The 25,474-nt window shown below is 46.3% G+C and overlaps 1 protein-coding gene across 1 annotated transcript in view; it reads right to left on the bottom strand.

Moving 5' to 3' along the window:
- LOC132377640 (zinc finger protein 226-like) overlaps window positions 1-11,928 on the bottom strand; it is a 38,073-nt gene extending 26,145 nt beyond the window's left edge. Inside the window, exon 1 of the mRNA XM_059943826.1 lies at window positions 11,855-11,928. The gene's annotated coding sequence lies outside the window, so the exon portion shown is untranslated. The remainder of the gene's footprint in view (window positions 1-11,854) is intronic.
- Between the last annotated feature and the right edge of the window lie 13,546 nt (window positions 11,929-25,474).

Here is a 25,474-nt window from a genome sequence, read left to right as displayed (position 1 = left end):
TAGTAGGAATACAGGGGGCTTTGGTCCCAGTGCAGGTCAATGGGAGTAGGCAGCTTAAATGGTTTCTGCATGGACTAGATGTGCTGAAGAGCCTGTTTCTTTGCTGCTGTTTTCTATGACTCTAATTATTCTGAAGGCTAGATAATGCAACTCGATGTGGCAAATGACCTATTTCTGCTCCTATTAAGACTTTAAGGTCTTATAAGGGGCCCAAAACTGCTCAAATATGGCTCACAGTGACACAAGGCCTCAACATTATATCCTTGCTTTTATATTCTAGTCCTCTTGAAATGAATGCTAACATCGCACTTGCCTTCCTTGCCACTGCCTCGGCCTGTAAATTAACATTTAAGGAATCCTGTACAAGGACACCCAAGTCCTTTTCACCTCAGATTTTAAATTTTTTCACCATTTAGAGAATAGTCCATACTTTTATTTCTTCTACCAAAGTGCTTGATCATACTATTTCCTGATGCTGTATTCTGTCTGCCACTTCTTTGACGTTATTTTAATCTGAGTCCTTCTGCAGCAATCCTACTTCCTCAACACTACCTGCCCTTCCGCCTATCTAATAAGAGACAAACTTCCAAGAAGAGATAAAAGTCCAAGCATACATAATTGGACACCGACAAAGTCTTGTAGAATTAATTGAAAGCATTCAGATAATTGCAGTTAAACGTTAACTGGAAAAGACCTAACAATAACACATAAAAACCTGAAGCAAAGCAAAACAGATAATTATAATTAATAAAACACAGAGAATACAAAGGAAACCCAACACCAAACAAACTGAAAAACCTCAGAACACTCTACTGACAACCCAAGATCATGATGATTATGTGCCCAGAGATAACAGTACATGATTTCACATGCAGAAGGTCCAGAACAAAAGGAGGACACATGAAGGTGATTTTTTCAAGAACAAAAGCTAATGGAAGGACTTCATTCTTTTTTTCATGCTATAGAACAAAAGGATTTGGGAATACAGGTCTATTACTCATTCAAAGCGTTGTCACAGAATAGATACATGGATTGTAGGGATATGGAGGGCTATGGTCTTAGAGCAGGTCGATGGGGGTAGGTAGTTTAAATGATTTTGGCATGGATTAGATAGGCCGAAGAGCCTGTTTCTGTGCTGTACTTCTCTATGACTCTACGACACAGCAGATATGGTTGTAAAGAAAACTTTTGGCACCTTGACCTTTATAAATCAAAGTATTCAGTACAAGAGATTGGTTGTTATGTTGAAGTTGTATAAGACATTTGTGAGGCCTAATTTGGAGTATCGTGTGCAGATTTGGTCACCTACCTACACGAAAGATGTATACAAGGTTGAAAAAGTACAAAGAAAATTTACAAAGATGTTGCCAGGACAGGAGGACCTGAGTTATAAGGAAAGATTAAATAGGTTAATAGACAATAGACAATAGGTGCAGAAGTATACCATTCGGCCCTTCGAGCCTGCACCGCCATTCTGAGATCTTGGCTGATCATCTACTATCAATACCCGGTTCCTGCCTTGTCCCCATATCCCTTGATTCCCCTATCCATAAGATAACTATCTAGCTCCTTCTTGAAAGCATCCAGAGAATTGGCCTCCACTGCCTTCCGAGGCAGTGCATTCCACACCCCCATAACTCTCTGGGAGAAGAAGTTTTTCCTTAACTCTGTCCTAAATGACCTACCCCTTATTCTCAAACCATGCCCTCTGGTACTGGACTCTCCCAGCATCTGGAACATATTTCCTGCCTCTATCATGTCCAATCCCTTAAAAATCTTATATGTTCCAATCAGATCCCCTCTCAATCTCCTTAATTCCAGCGTGTACAAGCCCAGTCTCTCTAACCTCTCTGCGTAAGACAGTCCGGACATCCCAGGAATTAACCTCGTGAATCTACGCTGCACTTCCTCTACAGCCAGGATGTCCTTCCTTAACCCTGGAGACCAAAACTGTACACAATACTCCAGGTGTGGTCTCACCAGGGCCCTGTACAAATGCAAGAGGATTTCCTTGCTCTTGTACTCAATTCCCTTGGTAATAAAGGCCAACATTCCATTAGCCTTCTTCACTGCCTGCTGCACTTGCTCATTCACCTTCAGTGACTGATGAACAAGTACTCCTAGATCTCTTTGTATTTCTCCCTTGCCTAACTCTACACCGTTCAGATAATCTGCCTTCCTGTTCTTACTCCCAAAGTGGATAACCTCACACTTATTCACATTAAACGTCATCTGCCAAGTATCTGCCCACTCACCCAGCCTATCCAAGTCACCCTGAATTCTCCTAACATCCTCATCATGTCACACTGCCACCCAGCTTAGTATCATCAGCAAACTTGCTGATGTTATTCTCAATGCCTTCATCTAAATCATTGATGTAAATCGTAAACAGCTGTGGTCCCAATACTGAGCCCTGTGGCACCCCACTAGTCACTACCTGCCACTCCCAGAGACACCCATTCACCGTTACCCTTTGCTTTCTATCTGCCAACCAGTTTTCTATCCATGTCAATATCTTCCCCCCAATGCCATGAGCTCTGATTTTACCCACCAATCTCCTATGTGGGACCTTATCAAATGCCTTCTGAAAATCGAGCTACACTACATCCACTGGATCTCCCTTGTCTAACTTCCTGGTTACATCCTCGAAAAACTCCAATAGATTAGTCAAGCATGATTTGCCCTTGGTAAATCCATGCTGGCTTGGCCCAATCCTATCACTGCTATCTACATATGCCACTATTTCATCTTTAATAATGGACTCTAGCATCTTCCCCACTACTGATGTTAGGCTGACAGGAGGATAGTTCTCTGTTTTCTCCCTCCCTCCTTTCTTAAAAAGTGGGATAACATTAGCCATTCTCCAATCCTCAGGAACTGATCCTGAATCTAAGGAACATTGGAAAATGATTACCAATGCATCCGCAATTTCCAGGGCCACCTCCTTTAGTACCCTAGGATGCAGACCACCTGGACCTGGGGATTTGTCAGCCTTCAGTCCCATCAGTCTTCTCATCACCATTTCCTTCCTAATGTCAATCCGATTCATTTCCTCTGTTACCCTATGTCCTTGGCCCATCCATACATCTGGGAGATTGCTTGTGTCTTCCTTAGTGAAAACAGATCTAAAGCACTCATTAAATTCTTCTGCCATTTCTCTGTTTCCCATAACAATTTCACCCAATTCATTCTTCAAGGGCCCAACATTGTTCTTAGCTATTTTCTTTCTCTTCACATACTTAAAAAAGCTTTTGTTACCCTCCTTTATATTCCTGGCTAGCTTGCATTTGTACCTCATTTTTTCTTCCCATATTGCCTTTTTAGTTAAGTTCTGTTGTTCCTTAAAAATTTCTCAATCATCTGTCCTCCCACTCACCTTAGCTTTGTCATATTTCCTTTTTTTTTAATGCTATGCAATCTCTGACTTCCTTTGTCAACCACTGTGGCCCCCCTTTGAATCCTTCCTTCTCCGGGGGATGAACTGATTTTGCACCTTGTGCATTATTCCCATGAATACCTGCCATTGCTGTTCCACTGTCTTGTCTGCTAGGATATCCGTCCAGTTAACTTTGGCCAGCTCCTCCCTCTTGGCTGCATAGTTTCCCCTGTTCAACTGCAACACTGACACCTCAGATCTGCCCTTATCCTTCTCAAATTGCAGATAAAAACTTATCATATTATGGTCACTACCTCCTAATGGCTCCTTTACTTCAAGATTGCTTATCAAATCCTGTTCATTACACAAGACTAAATCCAGAATAGCCTTGTCCCTGGTTGGCTCTTATACAAGCTGTTCCAAGAATGAATCCCGTAGGCATTCTACAAACTCCCTATCCTGGGGTCCAGCACCAATCTGATTCTCCCAGTTCACCTGCATGTTGAAATCCCCCATAACTGCTGTGACATTACCTTTGCCACATGCCAATGTTAACTCCCTATTGAACTTGCACCCAATATCCATGCTACTGTTTGGTGGCCTGTAGACAACACCCATTAGGGTCTTTTTACCCTTACTGTTCCTCAGTTCTATCCACACATACTCTATTTCTCCTGATCCTATGTCCCCCCTTGCAAAGGACTGAATCTCATTCCTCACCAACAGGGCCACTCCACCCATTCTGCCCACATTTCTGTCCCTACGATAGCACGTATACCCTTGTACATTCATTTCAAATAATCAGAATAAAGTTAATACTTTATTCCTTGGAACATAGAAGATTAAAGGAAATTTGATATATAGAATTATGAGGGTTATAAATGGGGTAAAATGCAAGCATTTTCCTCTGAGGTTGGGTGGGACTACAACTGGAGGTCATGGGTTAAGAGTGAAAGGTGAAAGGCACTGTCTGGCATTGTGGTACAGAAGGGAAGAGAGGTGAAGAGGACTGCTGTCGTGATAGGAAATTCCATAGTTAACGGAGACACCCAGATGATACTTTGCCTCACAGGGGTCAGGGTCAGGGATGTCTCGGATCAGATCCACAGCTCTCTAAAGGGGGAGCATAAACAGCCAGAAGTCTTGCTCCAAAGAACATAGATAGAAACATAGAAAACCTACAGCACAATACAGGCCCTTTGGCCCACCAAGTTGTGCCGAACATGTCCCTACCTTAGAAATTACTAGGCTTACCCTCTATTTTTCTAAGCTCCATGTACCTATCCAAAAGTTTCTTAAAAGACCCTATCGTATCTGCCTCCACCAGCATTGCCAGCAGCCCATTCCACACACTCATCACTCTCTGAGTAAAAAACTTACCCCTGATATCTCTTCTGTACCTACTTCCCAGCACCTTAAACCTGTGTCCTCTTGTGCCAACCACTTCAGCCCTGGGAAAAAGCCTCTGACTATCCACATGATCAATGCCTCTCATCATCTTATACACCTCTATCAGGTTACCTCTCATCCTCCGTCGCTCCAAGAAGAAAAGGCTGAGTTCACTCAACCTGCTTTCATAAGGCATGCTCCCAAATCCAGGCAACATCCTTGTAAATCTCCTCTGCACCCTTTCTATGGCTTCCACATCCTTCCTATAGTGAGATGACCAGAACTGAGCGCAGTACTCCAAGTGGGGTCTGACCAGGGACCTATATAGAACACTACCTCTCAGCTCCTCAGTTCAATTCCACAATTTATGAAGGCCAATACACCGTATGCCTTCTTAACCACAGAGGTCAATCTGCGCAGCTGCTTTGAGCGTCCTATGGACTCAGACTCCAAGACCCCTCTGATCCTCCACACTACCAAGAGTCTTACCATTAATACTATATTCTGCCATCATACTTGACCTACCAAAATGAACGTCTTCACACTTGTCTGGGTTGAACTCCGTCTGCTACTTCTCAGACCAGTTTTGCATCCTATCAATGTCCCGCTGTAACATCTGACAGCCCTCCACACTATCCACAACACCTCTAACCTTTGTGTAATCAGCAAACTTACTAACCCATCCCTCCACTTCCTCATCCAGGCCATTTATAAAAATCACGAAGAGTAAGGGTTCCAGAACAGATCCCTGAGGCACACCACTGGTCACCGACCTCCATGCAGAATATGACCCATCTACAATCACACTTTGCCTTCTGTGGGCAAGCCAGTTCTGGATCCACAAAGCAATGTCCCTTTGGATCCCATACATCCTTACTTTCTCAATAAGCCTTGCATGGGATACACTACATCTACTGCCCTTCCTTCATCAATGTGTTTAGTCACATCCTCAAAAAATTCAATTAGGCTCGTAAGGCAAGACCTGCCCTTGACAAAGCCATGCTGACTATTCCTAATCATATTATACCTCTCCAAGTGTTCATAAATCCTGCCTCTCAGGATCTTCTCCATCAACTTACCAACCACTGAGCTAAGACTCAATGGTCTATAGTATCCCGGGCTATCTCTACTCCTTTTCTTGAATAAGGAAACAACATCCGCAACCCTCCAATCCTCCAGAACCTCTCCCGTTCCCATTGATGATGTAGAGAGTCAAATAGAAGAGGTGAGGAGTTCCTGATTTTAAGGAGCTAGGTAGAAAGCTGAAAAGTAGGACCTCCAGGGTAGTAATCTCTCTGCCATACACTAGTGATGGTAAGAATAGAATGATCCAGCAGTTGAATATGTGGCTGAGGATCTGGCACAGGGGGCAGGGGTTCAGATTTCTGGATCTTTGGGATTTCTCTTTGGGAAGGAATGACCTGCACAAAAGGGATGGGATACATCTGAACCGGAGGGGGACCAATATCCTTGTGGGTATGTTTGCTTGAGCTGTTCAGGAGGGTTTAAACTAATTTGGTAGTGCGATAGGAACCAGAGTGATAGAGCTGAGGATGGGGTGCTGATCTACAAACAGAGGCCGTGTGTAGAGAGACTGCTACCAAGGAGGGGTTGTTGACAGGGCAAAATTACAGTCAATGTAAAATGTTGCAATGTAAAAGTGGGGCAAAATCGAAAAGGGTGATGAATACAGGACTGATGGTGTTATATTTGAATGCACAGAGCTTACAGAATAGGCCGAGGAAGTCAAGTGGCCCTGTTGGCAAAAGTGAAATTAAATCCTTAGAAAGAAGTGACCTAGGATCGGAAGGTGTAGAACCCCACATTGGGATCTCAGATCACTCATCTGTAATGTTAACTCCAGCAGACAAACCAGTGATTAAATGGACCAAATCAATTATAAAGGTGGTGAAAACCTGGCCTGAGGTGGCACTCTCAGTTATGCAGGACTGCTTTGAAAACATGAACTGGGGAATGTTCAGGGAGGCAGTTACCTATGGCAACCACACTAATATCGAGGAATATGTGGATTATGTGACCAGCTACATGGAGAAGTGTAGTGAGGATGTTACCATAACAAAAGACATCTGGGCAAGGGCAAATCAGAAGCCATTGCTTACTGCAGAGGTCCATGATTGGCTGAGGGATTATGATGCTGCCCTCAGATTGGGGGATATGACAGACCTCAAGGAAGAAAGAACAGTGCTTTCCTGCTCCAACAGGAAAGCAAAACAGGAGCACTCTTTTTGATACCAGGCACACAAGAATTCTGAGGATTAAGACTACAAGTCTACCCTATGTGTTAGTGACCAGGAAGACTCACTCCCCAACAGGCTGAATATCTTCGATGCCCAGTTTGATCCACAGATGGCAAGAAAGGCACCCCTTCTCCCAGGGCAGCAGACACTTTGTCTGACTGGCGCTGAGGCGAGGGAGACACTGGCCAGATTCAACCTATGCAGTACTAGATGGCCGATAATATACCACATCAGGTTCTGAAAGACTGCACAGCCCAGCTAACTGAGGTGCCAATGGATATATTAAGCATCTCTCTGGAACAGTTCATTGTCCCCTTGGACTTCAAGGTGGCAACCATCATTCCAGTGCTAAAGACAACGACAGCAACCTGGCTAAATCTATCATCCTGTGGCGTTAACATCCACCGTATGAAATGCTTTGAACAGCTGGTCATGGAGCACATTACCTTTCTCCCAGCTTCACAACCCTTTCCAGTTTGCTTATCGCTCAAACCTAATGATGCAATAGCCTTTGCCCTCCTCTCTGTCCTGTCCACCTGGAAAATGGGTTCTCATATTCCAGCCTGCTATTTATAGTCTTCAGTTTGGCGTTCAACACCATCATACCCAGCAAATGATGGGGAAACTCCTCGCTGGGTCTCAATACCTCCCTCTACAATTGGATCCTGGATTTCTTAACAGAATGGACACAGTCAGTTCATGTGGGCAGCAACTCCTCTAGTCCAATTACGCTGAGCACTGGCATTCCCCAGGACTGTGTGCTTCGCCTACTGCTGATGCATGACTAGGTCGCTGGATTCAGTTCAAACCGTGTCATCAAGTTTGCGAAAGATGGTAAGACAGAGTACATCAAGGAAGTGGAGTGGCTCGTGGATTGGTGTGAGAACAACCTAATTCTGAACATGGAGTAGACCTAGAAAATCATTGTGGACTTCAGGAAGGTGCAGATGAACCATCCCGTCTACGAATACGTGGCTCATCCATAGAGACTTAAGTCCTGACAAGTTACATCACCATCTGGTATGGGAGCAGCCGAGCTTCAGACCGAAAGTCCCTACAAAGGACTATGAGAATGGCTGAGAGGATCAGTGGGGTCTCTCTCTACCATCCATCAGGAACACTGCATACACCGGGCCCTTAATATTATTAAGGATCCCACCCATCCATCCAGCATCCTCTTTGATTTCCTACCATTAGGCTTGAGACTCTGATGCATAAAACAAGAAAGGTCAAGAAAGGAAACAGTTTCTTCCCTCAGGCAATTAGGCTCCTAAACTCCCCACTGCATCGCATTTGAAGTGTCAATGATTAAGCTGTTCTGTACCGTACAATATTTAGTTTATGCACTTGAGTTTGTTTACTTCTGCATCATTCGCCTGTAGATTTTATACTTACTTTCATAATTATTATGTGTTTTATGTACTACTGTGCTTTGCACCCTGGTTTGGAGAAACATTTTCTCATTTGATGGTATACATGCATATAGTTAAATGACAATAAATTGATGAATTGTTGTGAGTAGAGCTACAAAACCACAAAGGTAAAAAGACCCTGATGGGAGTTATATACAGACCTCCAAACAGTAGCAAAGATGTGGGCCAAAAATTACGATGGGAGATAGAAAATGCATGCCAGAAGGGCAATGCTCTGATAGGCATGGAGGATTTCAATATGCAGGTAATTTGGGAAAATTGGTTGGTGCTGGGTCCCAAGATGGGGAATTTGTAGAATATCTACATAAATGGATTTTTGGAGCAGCTCACGGTTGAGCCGACTAGGGTAGATTGGGTGTTGTACAATGAAACAGAATTGATTGGAGAAATTAAGGTAAAGGAACCCTTAGGGGCCAGTGATCATAATATGATAGAATTCACCTTGCAATTTGTCAAGGAGAAGCTAAAGTCAGAAGTATTAGTATTGTAGTGGAGTAAAGGGAATTACAGAGGCATTAGCAAGGAGATGGCTAAAGTTGATTGGAAGGGGACAGGTAGCAGGGATGACAACAATGGATGGAGTTTCTGGGAGCAATTCAGAAGGTGTAAGGTAGATACATTCCAAAACAGAATAATTATTCTAAAGGCAGGATGTTGCAATCTTTGCCAACAGGTGAGAATAGATATTGGACTGCTAGAAAATGATGCTGGAGGTAGTAGTGGGGGACAAGGAAGAAGTGGGTGAACAGAGTATTTTGCATCTGTCTTCAGCTTAGAAAACACTAGAAGTATGTTGGATGTTCAAAAGTGTCAAGGGGCAGAAGTATGTGAAGTTGCCATTACTAAGGAGAAGGTGCTTAGGAAACTGAAAGGTCTGAAGGTAGATATGTCACTTGGACCAAATGGTCTACACCCCAGTGTTCTGAAAGGATTGATTCTGGCATGGGTCCAGAGGACTGAAAAATTGCAAATGTCACTCCAGACTTCAAGAAAGGAAGAGGCAGAAGAAAGTTAGTCTGACCTCAGTGGTTGGGAAGATGTTGCAGTTGATTGTTAAGAATCATAGAACATTACAGCACAGAAACAGGCCATTTGGCCCTTCTTGGCTGTGCCGAATCACTTTTCTGCCTAGTCCCACTGACTTGCACCCAGCCCATATCCCTCCATACACCTCTCATCCATGTACCTGTCCAAGTTTTTCTTAAATGTTAAAAGTGAGCCTGCATTTACCACTTCATCTGGCAGCTCATTCCACACTCCCACCACTCTCTGTGTGAAGAAGCACCCCCCCAATGTTCCCTTTAAACTTTTCCCCCTTCACCCTTAACCCATATCCTCTGATTTTTTTCTCCCCTAGCATCAGTGGAAAAACATTCACTCTATTTATACCCATCATAATTTTATACACCTCCATCAAATCTCCCCTCATTCTTCTACGCTCCAAGGAATAAAGTCCTAACCTAGTCAACCTTTCTCTGTAACTCAGTTTCTCAAGTCCCAGCAAAATCCTTGTAAACCTTCTCTGCACTCTTTCAACCTTATTAACAACCTTCCTGTAATTCAGTGACCGAAGGAAGTGGTTTTATGGTACTTGGAGGCACGTGATAAAACAGGCCTAAATCAGCATGGATTTTTTAAGGGAAAATCTTGTCTGACAAATCTGTTGGATTTCTTTGAAGAAACAAGCAGTATAGACAAAAGATAATCCGTGGATGTTGTCTACTTGGATTTTCAAAAGGTCTTTGTCAAGGTGCTACACATGAATGAAGCTGCTAAACAAGTTAAGAGGCCATGAATAGAGCATTGGCTGACTGGCAGGAAGCAGAGAGTGGAAATAAAGGGAGCCTTTCCTGAATAGCTGCCAGTAAAAAAGTGCTGTTCCCCAGGGGTCTGTGTTGGGACCACTTCTTTTAATATGACAGTAATTTGAATGATGGAATTGATGGCTTTGTGGTCAAGTTTGTGGACAATATTCTGTGTTGTAACATTCTATGATTTTGTGCAGCACTAATTGACATTTTCATTGAATGGAAGAAAAGGCTCTTCATCTGAGATTAACCTGGAAAAATATTTTTTGCTTTGAGGCTAATCTTTGGATTTAGATAGCTGGAGCTTTAAGTGTTTGGGAAATCTAAGCACGCAAATTTCCTATGCCTGGTCTGACGAGAAGTGCATCAATGACTAACTATATATAGAAAACTCAGTGAACGAGAGACCCAATCACAAACAAGAGAAAATCTGCAGTTGCTGAAAATCCAAGCAATACATACAAAATGCCAGAGGAACTCAGCAGCCTAGGCAGCATTGATGGAAAAGATGCTGGAGATAGCAGAAGTTATGGAGAATTACGTGTGTGCTGGGATCCCACCACCAAGCATGTCTTCTCCCACCCCCCAATTCCTACTTTCTGCAAGGATCACTTCCTACTTAACTCCCTTATCCATTCGTCCCTCCCCTCTGAACTCCTGGCACTTACCCTTGCGAGTGGAACAATTGCTACACCTGCCCCTGCACCTCATCCCACACTAAAATTCAGGGCCCTAAACAGTCCTTCCTGATAAGGCAACACTTCACCTGTGAGTTTATTGCTGTCTTCTACTGTACCCAGTGCTCCTGGTGTAGCCTCCTGTATAGCAGTGAAACCCAACACAGATTGGGAGACTGCTTTGCCGAACACCTATGCTCCATCTGTCAGAAAAAGAAGAATCTCCCAGTGGGCACCTGTTTTAATTCCACTTCCCATCCTATTCCAACATGTCAGTCCACGAGGCCACAATCAGGTTGGAGGAGCAACACCTTATATTCCATCTGGGTAGCCTCCAATCTGATAGCATAAACGTCGATTTCTTAAACTTCTGGTAATGCCCCCCACCTCCTTCATCATTCCCTATTCCCATTTCCCTTTCTCACCTATCTCCTTACCTGCCTATCACCTCCCTCTGGTGCTCCTCCTTTCCTTTTTTCCAGTATCAGATACCCCTTTCTCCAGTCCTGGATCTCTTTCACCAATCAACTTCCCAGCTTTTTACTTCACCCTCCCCCCACCTCTCATTTTCACCCATCACCTTGTGGGTCTTCCTTCCCTCCCCCACTTTCTCACTCTGACTCATCTTTTCTCTCAGTCTTGATGAAGAAGGGCCTCGGCCCAAAACGTCGACTGTACTCTTTTCCATAGATGCTGCCTGACCTGCTGAGTTCGTCCAGCATTGTGTGTGAACGAGAGACCCATCTATCTGTCAGTTTGCCAGCGCTGGGGCCCCGGTACGGATCGAAAGAGAAAAGGCTGGGACTGTCTAAGGGTGCGGGGCCATATTTATCCGAAGCATCCAGCAATTGTTCCTCAGTCAGGGGGCGGTCGCACTTGCTGATTAAACACCCAACTAGAACCGCATTCCTACCTGCTTTCGATCCACTAATGCCTTTTGTTCACTGAGCGCATGCGCGATTTTCAGACCCTTCCGAGGCGCCTGCGCCTGCGCATTTGATCACTGAGTCGCTGACAGCAAGTTTTGGGTGCGGAGTTTCTTTCTAGGTAGCTAAGATGCTATTAGCAGTATCTGGAAGCATTGGTTCAGGACCACAGGCCTCAAAAAAACATTAATGATTCATGTAAAAAAAATTCTCAGCAGCTACTTTAACACAGTAAGCGCACACAAACCATACACCCAATGTCAACCGGCATTCCCAGTGTCAAAGTCCAACCACTTACGAATGCACGTAGCTTGGTGGTTTGCACGACGCTTTACAGTACCAGTGACTCGGGTCAAATTCCCGCCACCTCCCGTAAGTTCTCCCCGTGACGGGTGGATTTGGTGGATTTCCTCCAGGGGCTCTGATTTCCTCCCACAGTCCAAAGACTTAACAGATTGGTAAGTTAACACACACAAAATGCTGGAGGAACTCAGCAGTCCAGGCAACATCCAGGAAAAGAGTACAGTCAACGTTTCAAGTCAAAACCCTTTGCCAGTCCTGAACTGCTAACTTCCTCCAGCACTTTATACAGTATGTGTTGTTGAAATTTCCAGCACCTGTAGATTTCTCTAGTTTGTGATCAGATTGGTGGGTTAATTGCTCTTTGTAAATTGTCCCATATTAGGCTAGGGTTAAATAGACAGTTGCTGGGTGGCGCAGAAGGACCACAATGCTGTATCACAATAAGTAAAACAATAAATAAATAAATAGATAACTAACTGACCCAGGGCCTAATGAGGGAGGGCCAGAATTACTTTGTGTAGGGTAGGCCATGTCTTTTCAACATGATTGATATTATTGACAAGGTGACAAGAGATTGATGAAGGTAAGGAAGTGGATGTTGTTTGCATTGATTTTACGGAGGCTCTTGACAGAGTCCCTCATGGGAGGCTAATCCAGAAGATTGATGCATGGGATTCAAGTTGTTTGGATTCAAAAATGGCTTGTGCATAGAAGACAAAAGGTAGTGTTCGAAAGGACTTACTCGAGCTGGAGGTCTGTAATTAGTGGTGTTTCACAGGGATCTGTGCTGGGACCTATACTATTTATGATCTATATAGATAACCTAGATGAGAATGTGGATGAATGGGTCCATAAGTTTGTGGATGATACCAAGATTGGTAGAGTTGTGGATAGTGTAAAAGGCTGACAAAGAATACAGCATGATATAGATCAGTTGCAGATATAGACAGAGAAATTGCATATGGAGTTTAATCCAGATAAATGTGCGATACTGCACATTGGTAGGGCAAATGCAAGGAGACAGTACACTGCTATGACCAAGATCTTTAACAGTATGGCTAAACAGAGAGACCTTGGGATCCAAGTTTATATCTCCTTCTGTCACCTCACTATATTAATGCGTGGCTGGCAGACTGGTGTAGGGGGCAGGGCTTCAGGTTCCTGGGTCATTGGGGCCTACTCTGGGTGTAAAGGGTTTCTTATGTTACTGCGTATGTTAATCAAAATGGCTTCTTTGTTAAGTAAAAGTAGGGATGCTTCTTTGTTATGATAACTGGTGAGAGAGTGCTTTCTTTAGCAGCTTGTTTGGGTTATAATTACTGATAATGAGAATTGTATTCATTTGTTAACCAATTGGGATAGATGTTATTCTTTCTTGTGGGTCTGTAAGCTGTGGTTTCGCAGACTTTTGGGGAGTTGGAGAGGAGATCGTGAGGAAAGTGGACAGTGCTGGAGGCGCTCTGGTCGATCACCGAGGGTGGTCCCAGGCGCGCGGGTAGTGGAGGTCGGAGAAGATCGAATAGTAGACCAAAGACTTCGCTGGTTGAGCTCCAACGATTGTGCACTAATTGACTGAATCCTGATAAGTTCTGGCGCCTTTTCTTCCCTTTCTTTTCTTTCATATATATTGTATCGTTATTAATCACTTAGTTCTAGTAAGATTTATAAAGTGTATTCATCAAACGTACATGGTGTGTGGTTTGATATTGTGTGTGCAAGTTTGTATTAGTGTGCATTTCACAGCATCCATGTATACGGGAGGCGCGGTTTGGCAGGTGGACGAATTTTCCCCTAGACATGCACCAGCCGATTGTGGGGTGCTCGTCCCGGATTAAATTTTCAGTAAGCTGTGTAAATCGCCACTTCAGTAGTGTGGAGATGGATTGAGATAATATTGTAAACTGGTGTGAGTTAGAGGACGTACCGGTGAATTATGCGTGTGTGTTAAGCAGGGTGGATTTCCGCATTTTGGAAGGTGCATTAGTGCGGGGATTGAGTTTGGTCAAAGGTATGGAGCAGATAGAACTGGTGGCTAGAAGGTGCAGTAAAGAGGTGGAGGCTAGCTGGGTATTGGTTCGTACGAGTGCTGATGTATTGATGTTGAAACTGCCAGCGACGGTCAGAGTCCTGGGGGAGGTGGGGCCGTGGGGCCTCCACACCCTCCCGGAGGACGAAGCTGAGGAGACACAGGAGGAGGAGCTAGATGTGACCCCAGGGGAGGTGCCAGTAACCAGTAAGTCGGGGTTGGAGTGGGAAGGCTTGGCCAAGCCCCGCTCCCCAGCTAGGGGGGAGGCCCCCAAGCTGGCAGCTGCCCTTAACTCCCTGGTGGGAGTGGCTGAGAGGCCACGGCCGAAGCTGGGGGTTTTCTCAGGAGCCACGCCTACTCCAGACGGGGAGGTTGGCTATGATACTGGATCGAAAACATGTCCCTGTTGTTAAAGGCGTGGCCAGGCTCGGATAAGGAAAAGAGACAGCGATTGATGGGAAGTTTGAGGGGCGCGGCGGCCAGAGTAGTCCGGGAGCTGAAAGCTGAACAGCCCTCAGCTTCATTGGCGGAGTATTTAGCTTTGGAGGGAGTGTTTGGGATGTCAAGGGATCCCTGGCTGCTTTTAGCAGAGTTTCACCACATGGAGCAAGGGAGGGGGGAGAAGCTCGCAGAATACATACTTTGGCTGGAGAGAATGCTTACTGGGTTGTGGCGTGGGGGGGTAGTGAAGGCAGAAGAAGTGGCAAAAGTGAGGATGAGTCAGATATTTAGTGGTTCCCTGGAGGAGGACAAGGTGGTGTGGAGTCTCCGGCAGTCCTATAAAAAGAGCCCCCCTCCATCATTCGAGCAGCTGATTAGAGAGGTGCGGGAGGAAGAGAGCGCGTTGGGCTGAAAAAGGGGCTCTTGCCACCGGAAGTGATCCTCAGCAGTACAGAAAGTGGTGGCCAGGTTGAGGACCGAGAAACCCAGGGAGAGTCCCGGGGGGAAGGGACTCCCCGTTTGAGGGGATGGACAGGGAGAGTACTCCCTTTCGGGGACAACCCGCGCAGTGGTCCGGGAGTGGCGGGCGTCCCAGGAGAGGAGGGGCGGCAGGTAGTGTGTGCTACTACTGTGGGAAAGAGGGGCATTTGTGGCAGGAATGTGAGCAGCCAGGGGTGTGCTACAGCTGCAGGGAAGAGGGACATTTTTGGTGGGATTGTGAGAGACAAGGCGTCCCGTGGAGGGCAAGCCCCCGGGCAACTAAGAAAGGAGAGGTGTCAAGAAACTTAGGGGAGACTCAGTGAGGGAACGGACTGGAGTCTGTAGGGGAACACGTTCCCAGAAATCAGGCAGGGGACCATGGAAAGCCCAAGCCTTTATTCCGGCTGAACTGGTGGGACCCCGTTCCAGCGTGTGCCTACGGATAGAGGGAATTTATGCAAAAGCCATCTTCAACACAGGATCACAGGTTACCTTATTGTACCAGTCGTTCTACAACGAATATCTAAAGCACTTGCCAGTAACCCCATTTAATGTACTGGAGATTTGGGGTATAAGTGATGGCGATTATCCATCCATACGATGGGTACCTGTCAGTGAGATTGGAATTCTCGGAGGGCGATGTGGGAGTGTCTGAAGCTCTTGAGATATTGGTGTTGGTTTGTCCGGAAACAGGTGGCATTGCCCTTCTGGTGGGGACTAACTCCCCTCTTGTGCGACAGCTCCTGGGAGCCTGTAAGGAGAGGTAGGGGAGAACTTTCTGGAGACCGTCTCGGTACACTCAAGGGCTGGATCCTGAGTGCAAATGAGGGACGGTGTGGTGTATGCAGGTGAGGTCTAAAGTGATATGGCCAGGGGAGGTGGCACTAGTGATGAGGACCCCCAGATTCCCCGGAGTGCCGGCGGGTGAAGCCCTGCTAGTAGATGCCCCAAAAGATCTCGAGGGGGAGACACAATATCTGGCGGGGGTGCTGATGAGGCCCAAAGTGCAGAGGCCAGCGGTGGTACATGCGAGGCGGATAGCCATGAGTGTCAGGAACACGACGGGGAGAGAAGTCACCTTTAAGAGGGGGATGTGGGGCACATTTGTTCCCGGTGACAGTAATGTCCAGCACCGCTGTGAGGCCCACTAAGGGGGAAGGATTGGAAAACAGAGGAAAGCTGACCGTTGAGGTCTTTAACTTTGGGGATTCTCCTGTGCTGCCAGAGTGGAAACGCAGGCTGGTGGAGAAGATGTTGAAGCTGGAAGATGTTTTTTCTCTTGGCAAGTTTGTGTGGGTTGCTCCAAGAGCACTTGCCATACCATCCGAGTGACTGAGGACACCCCGTTCAGAAAGAGGTCACAGCGACTGGCCCCTGCAGATGTGGAAGACGTGCAGCAGCACTTGTGCAAGTTGAAGGAAGCTGGAGTCATCACTGAGTCCTGAAGCCCCTATGCGTCCCCAATAGTAGTGACCCGGAAGAAGAACGGAAGGATACCCATGTGTGTGGACTATAGGACTTTGAACCAGCGAACTGTCCCTGACCAGTATACCGTCCCAAAGGTCGAAGACACGCTGGCCTGCCAGAGTGGAGCGAAGTGGTTCAGTGTGCTGGACTTGAGGAGTGGATATTACCAGATCCCGATGTGTGAGGCCAATAAAGAGAAGACGGCCTTTATCTGCCCAGTGGGGTTCTTCCAGTTTGAATGAATACCCCAAGGCATATCAGGGGCCCTAGCCACCTTCCAGAGGTTCATGGAGAGGACTGTGGGGGATATGAACCTGCTCAAGGTGCTGGTGTATCTGGATGATCTGATAGTGTTTGTATCTACTTTGGAGAAACATGAGGAGAGGCTGCTGAAGGTGTTAAGCTGGCTTAAGGAGGAAGGATTGAAACTTTCCCTGGACAAATGCCAGTTCTGTAAGTCGTCGGTCGGCTATGTTGGCCACATAATTTTGCGAGAAGGAATGGCTACTGATCCGGCTAAGATAGACGCAGTGACCACCTGGCGGAGACCCCAGAAGGTGAGCACCCTATGCTCGTTTTTGGGGTTCTGTGGGTATTACCAGCGATTCGTGAAAGGATACACTAAAATGAGTCACCCGTTGACCCAGCTATTGTGTGGCTATCCACCTGTGGGGAAGAAAAGGAAGGGGGACCGAGAACAGGAACCAGGAGGTTACTGGAACCCGGCGGAGCCTTTTGGATCAAAATGGGATGATAAACATGAGGAAGCATTCCAATCTCTGAAAAAGGCACTGACCCAGGCCCCGGTGTTGGCTTTTGCCAATCCTCAGAAGCCTTATGTGCTGCACATTGATGCTAGCCGAGAGGGTCTTGGGGCTGTCCTGTACCAGGAACAGGGCAACGCATTGAGATTGATGGCGTTTGTGAGCCGAAGTTTGTCGCCATCTGAGAGAAACTATCCCACTCACAAGTTGGAGTTCCTGGTGCTAAAATGGGCGGTGGTGGACAAGTTGAGCAACTATCTATATGGGGCCAAGTTTGAGGTGAGAACGGATAACAATCCTCTCACTTATATCTTGACTTCGGCGAAACTGGATGCCATCACAGGCCATCGGTGGTTGGCAGCTTTGTCGGTACATGATTTCAGCCTGAAGTACCGGCCGGGAAGCAGGAATGTCGAAACGGATGCTTTGTAACGGTGGGAGCATGGGGAACTGGAGACAGATGAGGAGTGGGAGAGCATTCCTGCCCCTGGAGTGAAAACCATGTGTCAGTTTGCTATCACCGTGAAGGCCGAGGAAAAGGGGAGGCTGGAGCGAGCAGTGGACCCATTGGGGGCTTCTGATGATGCCCTGCCCCCAGTTTATTGTGACCTGACTGCACTGAAGACGAAACAGTTGCCGGAACTAAGTCCGGGGGAAGTGGCAGCTGCTCAGTGAAATGACCCAGGCATTGGCACTGTTTGGAGCGTGGTGAAGAAGGGGAATGTGGTGTGGGCAGAGAAGACGAAACACATTTCAGTGCCTCCGTTATTGAAGGAATGGCCTCGGTTATTGAAGAACCAAGCCTTGTACCGGGTCACGTTGCCTCCGGACCACCCCCGGTGTTGGCAGCCGGTCATGCCTGTGAAATGTGGGAAGACTGTGGTCCAGGCACTGCATGATGATTCCAGGCACTTAGGGGTGGAAAAGAACTATGAATTACTCAAGGACCTGTTTTACTGGCCCTGGATGAGGGGGGAGGTTGAAGAATACTGTAAGAAGTGCAGTCATTGCAACAGGAGGAAGACTCTCCCTGCGCAGGCAGCTCCTTTATCACACCTGCAGAGTGCGGGACCCCTGGACCTGGTGTGTATGGATTTCCTGTCCATTGAGCCAGACACCAGCAACACCGCAAATGTCTTAGTCATCACGGATCACTACACTCGATATGCTCAGGTGTTTCTCACTAAGGATCATCTACATCAACGATTTAGATGAAGGCATTGAGAATAACATCAGCAAGTTTGCTGATGATACTAAGCTGGGTGGCAGTGTGACATGTGATGAGGATGTTTGGAGAATTCAGGGTGACTTGGATAGGCTGGGTGAGTGGGCAGATACTTGGCAGATGACGTTTAATGTGAATAAGTGTGAGGTTATCCACTTTGGGAGTAAGAACAGGAAGGCAGGTTATTATCTGAACGGTGTAGAGTTAGGTAAGGGAGTAATACAAAGAGATCTAGGAGTCCTTGTTCATCAGTCACTGAAGGTGAATGAGCAAGTGCAGCAGGCAGTGAAGAAGGCTAATGGAACGTTGGCCTTTATTACAAAGGGAATTGAGTACAAGAGCAAGGAAATCCTCTTGCATTTGTACAGGGCCCTGGTGAGACCACACCTGGAGTATTGTGTACAGTTTTGGTCTCCAGGGTTAAGGAAGGACATCCTGGCTATAGAGGAAGTGCAGCGTAGATTCACGAGGTTAATTCCTGGGATGTCCGGACTGTCTTACGCAGAGAGGTTAGAGAGACTGGGCTTGTACACGCTGGAATTAAGGAGATTGAGAGGGGATCTGATTGCAACATATAAGATTTTTAAGGGATTGGACATGATAGAGGCAGGAAATATGTTCCAGATGCTGGGAGAGTCCAGTACCAGAGGGCATGGTTTGAGAATAAGGGGCAGGTCATTTAGGACAGAGTTAAGGAAAAACTTCTTCTCCCAGAGAGTTGTGGGGGTGTGGAATGCACTGCCTCGGAAGGCAGTGGAGGCCAATTCTCTGGATGCTTTCAAGAAGGAGCTAGATAGTTATGGATAGGGGAATCAAGGGATATGGGGTCAAGGCAGGAACCGGGTATTGATAGTAGATGATCAGCCATGATCTCAGAATGGCGGTGCAGGCTCGAAGGGCCGAATGGTCTACTTCTGCACTTATTGTCTATAGAAAGCGACTACAGTGGCGAAGGTGTTACGGGAGAAGTACTTTGTTCATTATGGCCTTCCCATGCGGATCCATAGTGATCAGGGACGGGACTGTGAGGGCCGCCTTATCCATGAATTACTGGGTATGCTTGGGGTTGAGAAATCCAGGACCACACCCTATCACCCGCAGGGTGATCCTCAGCCTGAGAGGTTTAACTGGACCCTGTTGGATATGCTCGGGACTCTGGAGATTGGTCAGAAAAGTAAGTGGAATCGGCACATCAGGCAATGATGCTACAGGGTACTTGCCTTATTATCTGATGTTCGGGCGGGAAGCGAGGTTGCCTATTGACATGTTTTGGGACAGAGGTGGGTGAATTACTTTTGAAGCCATATCTGAAGTATGTGTCCCATATGAGGAGAGAGTTGAAAAGGGTGTACGAGTTGGCTGAGGCAGTGGCCACCAAGCAGAATCAGAAGAATAAGAGGAGGTATGATCAAAAAGTGAAGTTCGCCCAACTATTGCTGGGAGACCAGGTCCTTATACAGAATTTAGGACTGCCTGGTAAGCACAAGTTGGCAGATCGCTGGTGGACACCCTCTATGTGGTAGAGAGCCAGATGCCAAATCTACCTGTTTACCGGGTGAAACCCGAGGATGGGAAGGGGCCTGTCAAGTTACTCCGTCGGAACCACCTGTTGCCCCTGGGTCAAGAAGTGCAGATGGATCAAGAGCCTGAGTGGGAAGTTACGCCTAGAACGAGGACTCTGTGAGGGCACGGGGCGATGGAAGAGCCTGCTGCAGAAGAGACAGGACCGATCCTCACCCCGGAAAGTGATACTGCTTCGGAAGACGCCAATTCAGATGTGTGGCACCTGTTTACGTTTGCTAATTCCCCAGTACCGGAAGAAGAGGCTCCTGGCCCTTCACCAGCTGAGTTAGGTGAGAGGAGGGAGAGTGTTGAGGGGCAGACTGAGATACAGCCGGCATTGGGGGAAGTGAGGGTGGAACCAGAACACGAGACAGAGGGCTCTCAGGTGAAGTGGGATCCCAGTGAGGGAGAGGTTGAGGGTCCAACAGGTAGATCTGGTGTGTCCCCTGTGGTGTCTGAGCCGGAAGGGTCGGCAGAGGAGGTACGGAGGTCTCAGAGAAGTAGGCACCCCCTGGAGCGATTGACAAATGCAGCGCCGGGAGAACCGAGTGTGATCTCTATCGCCCTGGGAAGTTATATCACTGCTTTCTGCGCCTGGGTTGGGTTTTATGTTTTGCAAGATCCTGCTTTCTCTGGCGAACCGAGCGTAGGTGTTCAGCGAAATGGTCTCCCAGTCTGCATCGGGTCTCACCAAGTCCCTACGTGACTCCCTTGTCCACTCGTCCCCCCATCCCTTCCCACCAATCTCCCTCATGGCACTTATCCTTGTAAGCGGAGCAAGTACTACACCTGCCCTTACACTTCCTCCCTCACCACCACTCAGGGCCCCAGACAGTCCTTCCAGGTCCGCCAAAGAAAGCAGGATCTCCCAGTGGCCACACATTTTAATTCCACGTCCCATTCCCATTCTGATATGTCTATCCATGGCCTCCTCTACTGTCAAAGTGAATCCAAACTCAGGTTGGAGGAACAACACCTTATATACCGGCTGGGTAGCCTCCAACCTGATGGCATGAACTTTGACTTTTCTAACTTCGTTAATGCCCCTCCTCCCCTTCTTACCCCATCCCTGACATATTTAGTTGTTTGCCTGTTCTCCATCTCCTTCTGGTGCTTCCCCTCCCCCTCCTTCCTTTCTCCCAAGGCTTCCCGTCCCATGATTCTTTCCCTTCCCCAGCTCTGTATCACTTTTGTCAATCACCTTTCCAGCTCTTAGCTTCATCCCACCCCCTCCGGTCTTCTCCTATCATTTTGCATTTCCCCCTCCCCCCACTACTTTCAAATCTCTTACTATCTTTCCTTTCAGTTAGTCCTGATGAAGGGTCTCGGCCCAAAACATCAACAGTGCTTCTCCTTATAGATGCTGCCTGGCCTGCTGTGTTCCACCAGCATTTCGTGTGTGTTGTTTGAATTTCCAGCAGCTGCAGATTTCCTTGTGAAAGGAAACTATAGTCCTGTTAGCCTGACATCAGTGATTGTGGAGCTGCTGGAATCAATTGTTAGGGATGAGATTATGCAGTACTTGAGGGCACATGACAAGATGGGCCAAAGCCAGTATGGTTTCCTGAAAGGAAAATCCTGCCTGACTAACCTACTGCAATTAGGGTTAGGGTTAGGATTGAAGGACTTCCATTTAGAACAGAGGTGCAGAGAAATTACTTTAGTTGGAGGGTGGTAAATCTGAGGAATTTGATGCCATGAGTGGCTGTGGAGGTCAAGTCATTAGGTGTATTTAGGGCAGAAATTGATAGGTTCTTGATTAGTCAGGGCATCAAGGGTATGAGGAGAAGTGGGGATGACTGGAAGAATTGGATCAGCCCATGATTGAATGACAGAGCAGACTTGTTGGGCTGAATGGCCTACTTCTGCTCCAATATTTTATGGTCTTATGGTCTTATCCTGAATTCCAGTGAGTACAGACCCAGAGCCATCAAACGTTCCTCGTCCTTGGTATGATAAACCTTTCATTCCTGGAATCATCCTTGTGAACCTCCTCTGGACCCTCTCCAATGCCAGCACATCTTTTCTAAGATGAGGGGCCCACAGGGCTCACCAGTGTCTTATCAAACCTCAGCTTCACATCCTTGCTCTTGAAAGACCTCTTGAAATGAATGCTAACATGGCATTTGCCTTCCTCACTGGTTTCAATGAGATCCCACTCCCCACCACATTCTTCTATATTCCAGTGAGTACAGGCCCAAAGCTGCCAAACACTTCTCATAGGTTAATCCCTTAATTCCCAGAATCATCCTTGTGAATATCCTCTGGACTCTCTCCAACGACAACACATCCTTTCTGAGATATGGGGCCAAAAACTGTTGACAATACTCCAAATGCAGCCTGAACAGTGTCTTCAAAGCCTCAGCATAATCTCCTTGCTTTTATATTCTATTTGCCTTGAAATAAATGCCAAAATTGCATTTGCCTTCTTCACCACTGACTCAACCTTAACCTTCTGGGAGTCTTGCATGAGGACTCCTAAGTCCCTTTGCACCTCTGATGTTTGATATTTCTCCCCTTTTAGATAATAGTCCACACTGTTGTTCCTTTCACTAGAATGCATTTCCATACATTTCCCAACATTGTATTCCATCTGCCACTTTTTTGCCCATTCTTCCAATTTGTCTAAGTCCTGCTGCAATTGCATTGCTTCCTCAGTATCACCGTACCTACCCCTCCATCTATCTTCGTATCATCCGCAAACTTTCCTACAAAACTATCAATTTCATTATCCAAATCACTGACAAACAATATGAAATGCAGTGATCCCAATACTGACCCCTGAGGAACACCACTAGACACCAGCAACCAATCAGAAAAGGCCCATTTATTTCCACTGCTGCCTCCTGCCTGCTAGCCATTTCTCTATCCAGTATCTTTCCTGTAACACCATAGGATTTTATCTTGTTAAGCAGCCTCATTGAATTAAATTTAATTGACTTTATTACTTACATCCTTCATATACATGAGGAGTAAATATTTTTATGTTACATCTCTGTCTAAATGTGCAATGTGCAATTTATAGTAATTTGTAATAAATAGTTTGTACAACAGGACAGTCAATATAACAGAAATACAATTGTTTCAGCATTAATTAATCAGTCTGCTGGCCTGATGGAAGAAGCTGTCCGGAAGCCTGTTGGTCCTGGCGTTTATGCTGTGATACCGTTTCCTGATGGTAGCAGCTGGAACAGTTTGTGGTTGGGGTCTCTTGGATCTCCAATGATCCTTCAGGCCTTTTTTACACACCTGTCTTTGTAAATGTCCTGAATAGTGGAAAGTTCACATCTACAGTTGCACTGGGCTGCGCGCACCACTCTCAGCAGAGTCCTGCGATTGAGGGAAGTACATTTCCCATACCAGACAGTGATGCAGCCAGTCAGGATGCTGTCAATTGTGCCTCTGTTGAAAATTCTTAAGGATTTGGGGGCCACACCAAACTTCTTCAACCGTCTGAGGTGAAAGACGCTGTTGTGCTTTTTTTCACCACATAGACTGTATGTATATGTGAGGTCCTTGCTGATGTGTATGCCAAGGAACTTAAAGCTGTTCATCCTCTCAACCCCAGATCTGTTGATGTCAATAGGGATTAGCCCATCTTCATTTTTCCTATGGTCCACAACCAGCTCCTTTGCTTTTGTGACGTTGAGGGAGAGGTTGTTTTCTTGACACCACTGTGTCAAGGTGATGATTTCTTCTCTGTAGGCTGCCTCATTGTCGCACTTTATCAAATGCCTTCTGAAAATCCAAGTAAATGACATCAACTGCCTCTCCTTTGCCCACCCTGCTTGTTACTTCTTCAAAGAACTCTAACAGATTTGTCAGGCAAGATTTCCCTTTACAGAAATCATGCTGACTTGGCTTAGTTTATCATTAGTCCCCAAGTACCCTGAAACCTCATCCATAATAATAGACTCCAAAACTTTCCCAATCACTGAGCTTGAGCTAACTAGCCTAAAATTTCCTTTCTTTTGCATTTATCCTTCTGAGGGAGTGGAGTGACATTTTCAATATTCCAGTTCTCCGGGACCATGCCAGAATCAAGTGATTCTTGAAAGATCATAACCAATGCACCTGCTATCACCTCAGCAACCTCTCTCAAGACTCTGTGATGTAATCCATCTGGTCCAGCTGACTTATAGAACATAGAATATAGAATAATACAGCATAGTACAGGCCCTTCAGCCCACAATGTTGTGCCAACCCTTAAACCCTGCTTCCCATATATCCCCCCCCCACCTTAAATTCTCTTATTGTCTTGTATTCTCTTAAATTTCACTAGTGTATCTGCCTCCACCATAGACTCAGGCAATGCATTCCACGCACTAACCACTCTCTGAGTAAAAAACTTTCCTCTAATATTCCCCTTGAACTTCCCACCCCTTACCTTAAAGCCATGTCTTCTTGTATTGAGCAGTGGTGCCCTGGGGAAGAGGCGCTGGCTGTCCACTCTATCTATTCCTTTTAATATCTTGTATACCTCTATCATGTCTCCTCTCATCCTCCTTCTCTCCAAAGAGTAAAGCCCTAGCTCCCTTAATCTCTGATCATAATGCATACTCTCTAAACCAGACAGAAACCTGGTAAATCTCCTCTGTACCCTTTCCAATGCTTCCACATCCTTCCTATAGTGAGGCCACCAGAACTGGACACAGTACTCCAAGTGTGACCTAACCAGAGTTTTATAGAGCTGCATCATTACCTCGCGACTCTTAAACTCTATCCCTCAACTTATGAAAGCTAACACCCCGTAAGCTTTCTTAACTACCCTACCTACATGTGAGGCAACTTTCAGGGATCTGTGGACATGTACCCCCAGATCCCTCTGCTCCTCCACACTACCAAGTATACTGCTATTTACTTTGTACTCTGCCTTGGAGTTTGCCCTTCCAAAGTGTTCCACCTCACACTTGTCCAGGTTGAACTCCACCTGCCACTTCTCAGCCCACTCCTGCATCCTATCAATGTATCTCTGCAAACTTTGACAATCCTCTACACTATCCACATCACCACCAACCTTTGTGTCATCTGCAAACTTGACAACCCACCCTTCTACCCCCACATCCAGGTCGTTAATAAAAATCACGTAAAGTAGGGGTGCCAGAACCGATCCTTGTGGGACACCACTAGTCACAACCCTCCAATCCGAATGTACTCCCTTCACCATGACCCTCTGCTTTCTGCAGGCAAGCCAATTCTGAATCCACCTGGCCAAACTTCCCTGGATCCCATGCCTTCTGACTTTCTGAATAAACCTACCGTGTGGTACCTTGTGAAATGCCTTACTAAAATCCATGCAGATCACATCCACTGCACTACCCTCATCTATATGCCTGGT

Source organism: Hypanus sabinus, chromosome 19, assembly GCF_030144855.1.
Source record: "Hypanus sabinus isolate sHypSab1 chromosome 19, sHypSab1.hap1, whole genome shotgun sequence".
In the NCBI taxonomy this organism is placed as follows: domain Eukaryota; kingdom Metazoa; phylum Chordata; class Chondrichthyes; order Myliobatiformes; family Dasyatidae; genus Hypanus; species Hypanus sabinus.
The sequence above is the reverse complement of the archived record's forward strand: the minus strand, read 5'-3'. Positions and strand labels throughout refer to the sequence as shown.